We start from the raw sequence: 12,168 nt of genomic DNA, 5'->3' as shown, positions 1-12,168 counted from the left end.
TCCCTAACGGGGACACACAGTTTGCTCCATGATGTCCAACAATCCATGCCCGGCACCGCTGGAGTCATGCTTCTGAGAGGAGAACAACTATCTAGTCAGAGTGGCCTCAGCAATGTCAGCCGAGAGTTGGCACAGATGCTGAGGACAATGGAGAACATGGAGCAGATACATGCGGAAAGAATGGCTGCCACGAATGTACACCAGCGAAATATTGTTGGTATCTTCCATGCCCTGCAGATACTCATTATCCCATTGCTGCCACTAAGGCAGTCACAGATGAATGCTGCTGGTACATCTACTGCCCCTGACGTGTCAGTGGCACCTAGTGCGGCAGATCAAAAATAAGCACCCAAATGTCAGAATGATGACATAGAGGACGAAGATGCGGGTGATTCCACCTGTGTATTAAGAAGGAGTCAGTACATTCATTGGGGGTGAATGTATGATTTATTCAGCATTCCGTACATCATTTATTTGCTTAGCGCAAAGTCCTGCTTTGTCATCGAGGATCCTGTTGATGAGGGCTTGTGATGTGGGGTACGGCATCGAGGATGTGTTGTGCAGTTTAGGCAATGTATCGGTTCCGAGGAGCTACGGAGATGCGATGTCTGTCATCGAGGCTGCTATCGATGAGGGATGGAAGGGCCTTTGCTGAGAATGTGTCACACAGTGGTGGTTCCGAAGAGGCTGTGAAGACGATGCTGTGCTTTGTGACAGTTTTAATCCACTCAGAAGTGGTGATGCATTGGTTCTTCTCGAAGCTGCAATGTGTAGCAGAGGAGATGTGTCCGTTATGCTGGACCCACAAAGAATGGCAGAGCACCATAAGCCCTCTTCCAAGGGTCCAGGACTAGAGTGACACCACTTGGTAGGGTAGACTCACAGATGGCAGAGTCCAGGTGCTGATTTCATGGGTGTGGGACCCTCCTGTCTCTGAGACTTAAGTCAGGAGGCCAGTCAACTAGCCCTTACAGTCACTCTGGTGGTCCTGGGTTCAACGGATGTAGGTCAAGTCCTTCTCACCCAGGCAAAAGGGCAGCAGGCAGCAGGTCAGCAGGACAGCATCCCTTAAGAGCAGCAGTCCAGTGGAGTGGCAGTCCTTTCAGCACCACAGCAGCCCTTCTTCTTGACAGAGTATCCACAGGTAGAAGTGTATTGAACAGTTGGTGTCTGAGGTCTGAGGTCCAATAATTTACACCCAGTTGTGTCTTTGAAGTTTGAAGAAGCTTTTAGAGCCATTTCTTTAAAGAGCATAGGTGAACTGCATTTGGGGACCTGGCTCGAGACTAACTACAGGGGTTATGCAGCACTTTGGAGACAGGACACAGCCTATTCAATAGAAAATGGGCTTGAGTTCAGCTACTCCCTCCCATCCTGTCAGTGATGGCCCATACAGGCATGCCAAAGCTCCCTGTTGTGTGCGGCTGTCTAGGAGGAATACATAAAGCCTACTGTCAACTACACCCAGTGATGTGACCCAGAAAAAGGCTGCGAGCACCAAATGGCTAAGACTGGAAAATGCAACCTTTCTAAAAGTGCCATTTTCAAAATTGTATTTAAAATCTGACATCGCCATAAGTTAGGATTTTTCATACAATTTCAAAGACACTAAACATAACCTGAGTACCTGCTTCCATTTGGAAATTGCAGCCTATTAAATGTAATAAGGTAACTCCAATGTTATCCTATGGTAAAGTTAGGCCTTTCAGTAGTGAAAAAGGAATTTTTGAGTTTTTCACTAACAGGACATGTAAAAGTTTAATGTACATGCCCAATATTTTAAATATACTGCACCCTGCCCTCTGGAATGCTCATAACATATCCTAGACTACTTTGATTTAAAATTAGAACCCACACAGCCCATGAGTACTGCGTGACCAGGCCATTTGTTTAGCAAAGCATTTATTTTGGTTCAAAATCAAGTTTTCAAAGTTCATAAAAATATGACATCAAAAAAGAAGAACACACTGTCAAAAGCAGTCAAGTCAAAGGCAAAAACAAACAATTGTGTGCACCATAAATACAAAATATACAGACATGAATACTAAATATTCAGATATTTACAAGACACCAAAATACAACTTGGAATCCAATACATACGATCCGCATCAATTGTAAATAGAGAACATAAAGCATGGAAGGACAAAACAAAACCAGTCCTTAGACTAAAATACCAGTGGACAGGCGGAATTAGGGATGGAAAGCAACTGCCTGCCTGTCACACAAAACCTGTGACTAAATATTCAGTCTGGTTGCACGCAAGGGCCCACACCAGTGGGGTAAGTCGATCCCTAGCTGCACCCTTCTTTCTTGTCACAGGCTGGGGATCAACGCGTTTCGAACCAACGTAATTCAAGGTTCTCCTCAGGACAGGGACTGGGTACAATATTCACTGTAAAAAGAATTTAAAAAGGGTGGTGTCAAACTAGTAGTGTCACAATTTAGGGAACCTCTCTGTCTCACCATAAGTACATAAACAAAAGAAGTTACCTGCACTTCGTGCACAATGGGTTGCAGGAGTGGAGGAAAGCTGTAAAGCAGGACAGTTAGTCTATAGAAAAAATGAGAGGAGTGGCAGTCAGGGCGGAAGAATTAATTAATAACTTTGGCACACTCGCCGAGCTTGTGTATGAGGGATGGAGCTCAATTACCTGAATGGAGTTATAAGGTGTCAAAAACACGGGGCGCCCGCCCAGCGGTGCGCTGTTCGGAAGTACCAAACTTCACATTCCTTGTATGAGCTGGGGAAAGGAAAGTAACTGTGGAGTCCCGCAGGGCTCGGCCCTCAGCCCTCTCTTATTCAATATCTACCTGGCCCCCCTCTTTACGTTAATTGCCAACTGGGGTGTTAAGGCAATTTTTTATGCCGATGACACCCAGTTGGTATTCCCTTACTCTGAGATGACACAGGAATCCTTCGCAAACTTTAAAGGCTGTCTCTAGGACATCGCTCACTGGATGAATACCAACAAACTAAAGCTAAATGCCAATAAAACCGAAGTCATCTTCTTCGGTAAAGGTCCTGCCCCCGCCCCAGAGCTATGGTGGCCGGTGGAGATGGGCCCCCCACCCATGCCCAGCCATTCGGCAAAAAACCTTGGAGTGAGATGGGATGATAAAATGTCTTTTACTTCCCATATCCAGCAAGTGGCCGGCTGCTGTCTAAGTAAATTAAGAAATCTCCAAAAATTTCTTAAACTTCTACCCGAGAGCTGCAGGAAATTGGTTGTCCATGCAACTGTCACTTCACGGCTGGACTACGCCAATGGTCTATACCTGGGACTCCCAAAATTCTTAACCCATAAACTACAGGTAGTTCAAAATGCGGCTGCGAGGCTACTACTGCGAATTCCTTTCAAGCAGTCAGTCTCTCCGCATCTTCGAACCCTGCACTGGCTCCCTGTGGCCAACCGGATAAAATTCAAAGCCTTGACGCTTGCGTTTAGATCTTTGCATGGCTCCTGTCCACTCTACCTAAAAAAACGCCTTCCAAGGTACTCTCAAAGCCGTGCACTTCGGTCAAACGACCGTATCCAACTGGTTGTCCCACGAGCTAAAAAGGCACGCCTTGGCGGTCGTACCTTCTCTGCTAATGTCTCTGCTTTGTGGAACTCCCTACCTCAAGCAATCCAGCAGGCTCCGTCTGAACCTTGCTTTAAGAAGATGCTAAAGACCTGGCTCTTTGCCCAGCCCCGCTAGGTCTCCCACTTTCTGCCCCTGGACCTCTGTGGTTTTTTTTCTAGCGCCGGGACACCTCCTCGCGAGGTAGCTGTTTGCGCTCTATAAAACACAGTATTATTATTATTATGAGAATAATAAGAGCCCGCATCAACCAGCGAACACCAGTATGGTGGACAAGGATCGATGCACTCATGGGCGGCGCTTTTCCTACCTGCACGCCGTATGACAGAGTAAATCGGCTTTGGGTATTCGTTATCGAGTGAGGCGGGAATTAATCTGCCGCACGGGGCCGCTGCAAAAAGCAGAAAAAAGGCACATGTGATATTGCCTGAAAAGGCAGATGCTCACTCTGCTGGGGTCGACTAAGGGTCTCGAAAGAACAACTTACATACGCAGTAAGGATTGGATCCGGGCGGCGGCTGAAGGCGTTCAGAGAGTCCTTCACGCATACATTGGGAAGACCACTCAAGAGGTTCGTCAACAAATCATTCAACATCGATCCAGAATAAATAATAAGACTCTAACAGCTCCCTTGGTTTCCCACTTCATACAATACAAACACTCAGCCAATGATATAAGATGGACCGTGCTTGCGGTCATCAGAGGTGGCAGTGGGGACCCTGATGTACGCCTCTCTCAGAAAGAGGCTTATCTCATTCTGAAATTTGATACTTCAAACTCCGGCCTGAACGAAATGTCTGAACTTGGCAATCTTTAATTCTATACTCTTTCTGCGTCCTGCTTTAGCCGTGCTGCTTGGATTATGATTAAGAACTGTACTATTTCCACAACTTTGCTATTTTCTTTCTTTTTTAAAAAAAACCTATCATGACACTAACTTTTGGGAAGTGGTTTCTCCTTTATCAGTGGCGATGGCTAGTCTTACTTGTGTTCATTATTCCGATGATGTCCCAGTACATATAAAACCATGTGAGCGTCTAGATGCGGTGTCCCAGTTTGCACACATATACTATCTAGAATGGTAGATGCATCTATGAATCTGAAGCTGTAAATGAAATGTCAGAATATTTAAATCATTTTCTATTGTACAAAACACAATGGTTTATGTCTTACACACTGAGGTAATGCCAGCAGATTCTGCTGGATAATGATAAATTACTGTCCAGATTTGGGAATTTATACCATAAATGTGCACAGATGCGGTGTCACAGTTTGCATACAAACATTACTTATAATGGTTGATGTATCTATGTATTTGAGACTGTATCTCTAACTTACGCAAACGAAATGTCAGAATATTTAAATCATGTTGCATTGTAAAAAATACATTGTTCAATGTTTAACACACTGAGGTTATGCCCGCAGTATGTGCTGGATAATGATAAATCGTGTTTCAGACTCAATGCTAACCTAATGTTAGAATATTTCAATCATGTTCCACTGTACAAAACAAATTGCTCAATGTTTATCACACTGGGGTCATGCCCGTAGAATTTGCTGGATCATGACATATCGTGGTTCAGATCAAAGAGCCTGACCGGCCGGACTCCAAGTACCAGCATCCTTGGACCCCCGCGGTGTCCTTTCTCGCTTTCGTTGGTGCCATTGAGCTAGCATTTAGTATCCCGCAAACGAGCCAGCGTGAAGGACTCTCTGACCGCCTTCAGCCGCCGCCCGGATCCAATCCTTACTGCGCATGTAAGTTGTTCTTTCGAGACCCTTAGCAAACCCCAGCAGAGTGAGCATCTGCATTTTCAGGCAATATCACATGTGCCTTTTTTATGCTTTTTGCAGTGGCCCTGTGCGGCAGATTAATTCCCGCCTCACTCGATAACGAATACCCAAAGCCGTTTTACTCTGTCATACGGCGTGCAGGTAGGAAAAGCGCCGCCCATGAGTGCATCGATCCTTGTCCATCATACTGGTGTTCGCTGGTTGATGCGGGCTCTTATTATTCTCATTACTTTCCTTTCCCCAGCTCATACAAGGAATGTGAAGTTTGGTACTTCCGAACAGAGCACCGCTGGGCTGGCGCCCCGTGTTTTTGACACCTTATAACTCCATTCAGGTAATTGAGCTCCATCACTCATACACAAGCTCGGTGAGTGTGCCAAAGTTGTTAATTAATTCTTCCGCCCTGACTGCCACTCCTCTCATTTTTTCTATAGACTAACTGTCCTGCTTTACAGCTTTCCTCCACCCCTGCAACCCATTGTGCACGAGGTGCAGGTAACTTCTTTTGTTTATGTACTTATGGTGAGACAGAGAGGTTCCCTAAATTGTGACACTACTAGTTTGACACCACCCTTTTAAAATTCTTTTTACAGTGAATATTGTACCCAGTCCCTGTCCTGAGGAGAACCTTGAATTACGTTGGTTCGAAACGCGTTGACCCCCAGCCTGTGACAAGAAAGAAGGGTGCAGCTAGGGATCAACCTATCCCACTGGTGTGGGCCCTTGCGTGCAACCAGACTGAATATTTAGTCACAGGTTTTGTGTGACAGGCAGACAGTTGCTTTCCATCCCTAATTCCGCCTGTCCACTGGTATTTTAGTCAAAGGACTGGTTTTGTTTTGTCCTTCCATGCTTTATGTTCTCTATTTACAATTGATTCGGATCGTATGTATTGGATTCTAAGTTGTATTTTGGTGTCTTGTAAATGTCTGAATATTTAGTATTCATGTCTGTATATTTTGTATTTATGGTAAACACAATTGTTTGTTTTTGCCTTTGACTTGACTGTTTTTGACAGTGTGTTCTCCTTTTTTCATGTCATGTTTTTATGAACTTTGAAAACTTGATTTTGAACCAAAATAAATGCTTTGCTAAACAAATGGCCTGGTCACGCAGTACTCATGGGCTGTGTGGTTTCTAATTTTAAATCAAAGTAGTCTGGCTAGCCACTGTTTTTCTGTTTCGCAATTGTTGAGGTCTAGGCTGGTCAGTTTGTCGGACCCAAAACCTTTTTGTATACACATAACATATCCTAGGCGTGACATAAGCATTAAAAAGAAAGGTTTGAGCCTGGTAAAAGGTTTTTTATTGGGGTGAGATGGACATTTAAAACTGAACACACCGGCTGCAATGGAAGGCCTGAGACATACTCAAAGAAATACTTAAGTGGATGGCACAATCATTGTTGTAATCAGGTTACAGTCACACCCATATTTAGAGATAGGAATTAAATCTACAGTATTTCACAAATGTTAAGGTCGCTGATGTGATTTAAATGCTAGTGTCCTGATGACATCAGCAAACCCCGTCTTTCTACCCCAATGATTTACAGGAGGTATTGGACATGGACCTTTCTGCAGGTTCAAACCCAAACTTCTTGCCTCCCTCCTGCTATTTTTGATACATTTATTTTTGTTGTCCATAGGACTTTGGAAACCGAAGGAGATGATGGATGGAGCGCTGAAACTTTTCAGACACTTTTTATTTGATATATTTTTATTTTATCTGAAAGGTATTATATAGCGCTGGCTGGACCCGTGGGTATCCGAGCGCTTTACATGAGAATTGATTGTTGCAGTAAAAACAGTTGTTCCATAGGATACAAACATAGACGGCAGGATAAAAACATTACAAAATTAACAAATCGGCAAAAAAGATATTAACATGAGGAGGGGAAAATCAAGAAGGATTATTTTACATAAAAACAATACCTATACAAACATGAGATCAATGTATGGGCGCCCTATATTAATCATTTGTTTAATATATTGGCAGCTGGTGCAGATTTTCCAAACAGTTGCAAGGGTGCGGAAATTGTTTTAATCTTTAAAAAGGGCGATAGGTATGATCCATCTAACTATCGCTCGATCAGTTTAATGGATATTTTACAAAAAGTGTACTCTAGGCATATTTTAACACGTATGAATTTATGGATGGAAGAAAATTCCATACTTACCAAGTTCCAATCTGGTTTTAGAAGCAAAATAAGCACTATTGATCAAGTTTTTCGTTTTTGATGTCTTTGTTGGAAGTACGTCCATTTAAGGAAAGGACATATTTATGTTGCTTTTGTAGACCTCAGGGCTGCATTTGATTTAGTTTCACGTGATCTTTTATGGGATTCCTTGTATTAACAGGGGTTGCCAGTCTGTTTGCTTCAACAGATTATAAGGTTACACGACAACAACTACGCAAAAGTGTGCTGGGTACCAAATGGGGAATTAACTAAAGCTATTCCCATACAGGGAGGAGTGCGACAAGGATGTGTATTGGCCCCTACTCTCTCTTCATTGTTTGTAAATGATATCCCAGCTCACTTAGCGGATTGTAACAATGACTCCCCTAAGCTAAATCGAGAAAGGGTTCCATCTCTGCTATTTGCAGATGACACAATATTGATCTCCCAAACTCCCAGAGGTCTGCAATCTCTTTTAAATTCATTTCAACTGTATAGTATCAAAAAAGGTTTGGAGATCAATACGAAAAAGAACAAATGTATGGCGATAAACCCTCACACAATTTTCAAGGGGAATTTATTTTTAAATAATCAAAAACTTGAAATGGTACAAAACTTCGTCTACTTGGGAGTTTCATTAGACTCAAAGATCTTGTGGAAAACCCAAGTAGAGAAGAGTAAACTGTTATTAACTCAGAACACTTTGACCATTTAAAAAAAAACAAGGGGTGTTTTTAAATTCAAGGCCCAGGATGTAGCACTGTACGGTGCAGAAATATGGGGGATTTCGGGTCGGAATGTTTTCACGAATAGTTAAAATAATTTTTATAGAAGCCTGCTGAAGCTACCCAAGCGAACTCCATTTATACCGTTAAATCTAGATTTAAATATGAGGCGTACAGCCCACTGTGTAATTCTATGCCCCTTATCATTTTGGTTATGACTGTGGTGAACACCAGAGCTTGTTGATTATAGAGAGAGTCTCCAAGAAGTAATGAGACTGGACCTGCATAACTCTAATGCATGGTTAAAACATGTGCGCATATGGCTAAATAGAATTGGACTGTCACAATTCTGGGAAGATCCTAATAGCTTGACGCAAACCTCCAAAAAACTGGTGAAGACGACCTTTTGGGCCTATATAGTGCATAACTTGCCCAATGGCCATACTGACGGTTCAATGACAAGTAATTTCTTGGCTTTCAAGGATGTTAAGCATTTTGAAGGTTTTCTGGATGAGGTCCATCCACCTTTGGCCAAAAGCCTTTATATAAAATTTAGGTAAGGAATGTTGAAAGTTAACATAACATTAGCAAGGTGGTCTAGGTCAAGCGTCATAAATATTAGTGAGCAATGTTTAATGTGTCAGAACTGTAGTGTAGAGGATGAAGAACATATCCTCTTTTTTTGTCCAGCGTACAGGATGGCCAGGAAAAGATGGTTTAAGCCACTGTGTAATGCTATTGGAGTGCGTTTATATAAGGAAGAGCATAGGATTATAAAAATGGACACTAGACAATTCATTGTCTTTGGTGTCAGCAGATTCTTATTTGCAACAAGCTTGGTACACAAAAAAAACAGGGTATAGACTTATAAATGGAATTCTAGTGAGTTAATTGTTTAGTACTTGAACTTAATGTGCTGCTATTCTGATTTTATTAAATTGATTGTTATATCAGCGATATTTATCGTAATTTTAATTTCGGAAATGGTGAAATTAATTTTATATATTGTATAATGCTATGTCTTCTTAACTAAATTATGGATTTTACTGTATCAATTTCCAATTGTACCCAACTGTCTGCTAAATCATTTATTCCTTCATGACAAATTGTGCTATGTATTGTTGTTTTTATGTATCTCTTATGGCTCAATTAGGCCGAAATAAAGATTATGAAATGAAATATTGAACTAGCAAAAAAGTCAATTTACATGAGTGGAGGCTATCAAGAGAAGCTGTTTTAGTACAAGAACATTGTATATAGTTAATAGTTGAGTGCAGGAGGGAACCAGAGTTCGGGGCTGGGTGGCGGAGGGAGAAAGAAGAATTGATAAATATAGATGGGGGAGAACAGTTAGGGGAGAAAGGAAGTACGTCAGAGGGAGGTTCAAAGAGGGGCTATGGGTAGTGGTCATAAATGGGGAGGGGATTCGAGGGTGCATATTCGAAGGAAAGTAGGAAGGAGAGGGGGGAGAATGTCAGGAGGGACAGAGGAGTGGACTCGGATTGGTGGGGGATAGAATGAGGAGTCATATGCAAGGCTAAAGACCCTAATATTTGTTGAGAAGGTGAACTTTGAGGTATTTTGTAAAGCTGAGGTAGGAGGGGTTACAACGCAAGACTCTAGGGAAAGCATTCCAGATAATCGGGGCATTCCAGAGAAGGAACGAGATTGTGTAGATTTCTTTTTTTAGCAGGGGGAAACAAGTAATAGAGCATTAGTGCTTACCATCAGTCGGGAGTAGTCCGCTTTTTTGAGTTTGTTTGTAAGTTACAAGGGGTTTGTTGGTGAAGGGCTTTGGGTGTTATGCATGCGGTCTTATAGGTGGATCTTCCTTCAACGGGTAGCCAGTTGAGGGCTTTAAGGGCTGGGGAGATGTGGTCAAAACATTTACAGTCAGTGATTAGCCTGGCAGCTAGGTTGAGCATGAATATAAGGGGGGTAAGGTGTACTTTGGGGGTTCCGGAGAGGATAGCATTACCATAGTCAATTTTGGAGAGAACTAGTGATTGGACAACCCATTTGAAGTCATCAGCAGGAATGAAGGGTTTGATTTTTTTAAGATGACGGGGAGTGAAGAGAGCTTCTTTAGCTGAATTTTTTATGTGGTTTTTAAGAGTAAGTTTGTTGTCAATAGTGAAACCCAGTGATTTCACTGAGTTTGATAAGGAGAGCAAGCAGTTTGGGGCATTAAGGTCAGAGAGACAGCTTTGGAGAGGGGCTGGTTATTTTTAGGAGAGAAGAGAATGATTTACGTTTTTTTTAGGGTTAAGTTTGAGGTGATTGAAGAAGAACCAGGATTGGATCTTTTTTAAGCGATCTAATCTTGTAGTAAAGTTGGGTGTCATCGCATAGAGGAGGTAGTTCGTTCCTGCTTATTTCAGAATAAGGGTAAGAGTTTCCATAAAGAGGTTAAAGAGAGATGGGGAGATAATAGAGCCCTGAGGGACACCTAGGGAGACAGGTGTAGGGTTCGAGAGGCAGTCATGGATTTTGATTTGTTGTGTTCTGTGTTGGAGGTAAGAGGAAGAGAACTATTTGAGGACCAGACCATCAAAGCCAAATCAAGCATTAAGTGATTTAATTGAGGAAGAAGGATTAACTGTTTTAAAGGCGGCAGAGAGGTTAAGGAGAAAAAAAAGGCAGGACTCACCATTGTCAAGACCAATGGAGGTCATCGACAATATTAAACATGGCGGTTTCTCTGCTGTATCCTTTTCTGAATCTAGATTGCAAGAAGTTTGAAATTGCAGATGTGGTTGTCCAATTGTTGGAGAGCACATTTTTCAAGGACTTTAGATAGAAGTGGGAGGTTTGAGATAGGGCGGAGATTGTTGGGGTTGTTTGGCTCAGCAGAGAGGTTTTTAAGAATGGGAGTGATTTGTCCAAGTTGGAGAGAGTTTGGGACACAACCAGTGGCAAAGGAGGTGATAATGATAGTGGTCCAGTAAGGGGCAATGATGTGTTTAAGATCTTGAACAAGTTATGAAGGGAGAGGATCTTTGGTGTGTGAGGTCGGCTTGAGTTCGGAAATTATGCTAAGGACTTAGGGGGAGATTTACAAGCCCCTTGCACCATTTTTGCAGCTTATAAATATGCCCCATTGTGTTTACTCACTGGGTGGAAGTTATGCCAAGAGGCATTGTTTTTCAGTTGCACGTTGGGAAGGCTGAATTCAGGAGAAGTTGAAATGGTCCGGTGAGTCGCTGAATTAGAAGGAGGGGGCAGGGTGAATAGAGGGGGCAAACGTGACCAGTCAGTGCAGGACATACTGACCCGCTCTACACCGGCTGCCTCCACGGACTCTGTATCAGGCTCACAGGGGCTTCTCCATATGGACACGGAGGGAGCACCGAACCAAGAACAGTCCCTAATGACCCAGGCCTTCCTGGTTTCCTTGTTCGACTCTATCAAGATGTGTTGCAAGGATTTTGCGCATACATAGAACTATGTGCAGGATTATGGGACCTCATTGTATAGGGACTGTACCTTCCTATCACCTTAGTACCCACGAGCCCAGGACCGACTACCTATAGTGTCTCACTTGCCCTCCTACATACTTATGGAGAAGCAAATGATTAGACACCCCAGAACACAATACTCCAGTATCTCTCAGGAATCGCGGTAACAAGACACACCTTTTCACTCACACTCTCGTACCATTCCACAATAAGATCTGACTGAGACACGAATATAGTTTAAAAATGTTTATTTTAACTAAAGTGCTCTAACATGCAGTATACATGTCACAACAAGCATAAAAATGCATAACACGAATATCGTTAGCTTTGCAGCTATGCCATATATCATAAAGGGAGATGTCATCTTATAAAGACTATGGAGAAAGGACTATAGTGCCTAACCTCCCCCCCTTGGCTTGAAGGAGTATTATTA

Source organism: Lissotriton vulgaris, chromosome 3_1 (assembly GCF_964263255.1).
Source record: "Lissotriton vulgaris chromosome 3_1, aLisVul1.2, whole genome shotgun sequence".
Classification (NCBI taxonomy): Eukaryota; Metazoa; Chordata; class Amphibia; order Caudata; family Salamandridae; genus Lissotriton; species Lissotriton vulgaris.
The sequence above is the reverse complement of the archived record's forward strand: the minus strand, read 5'-3'. Positions refer to the sequence as shown.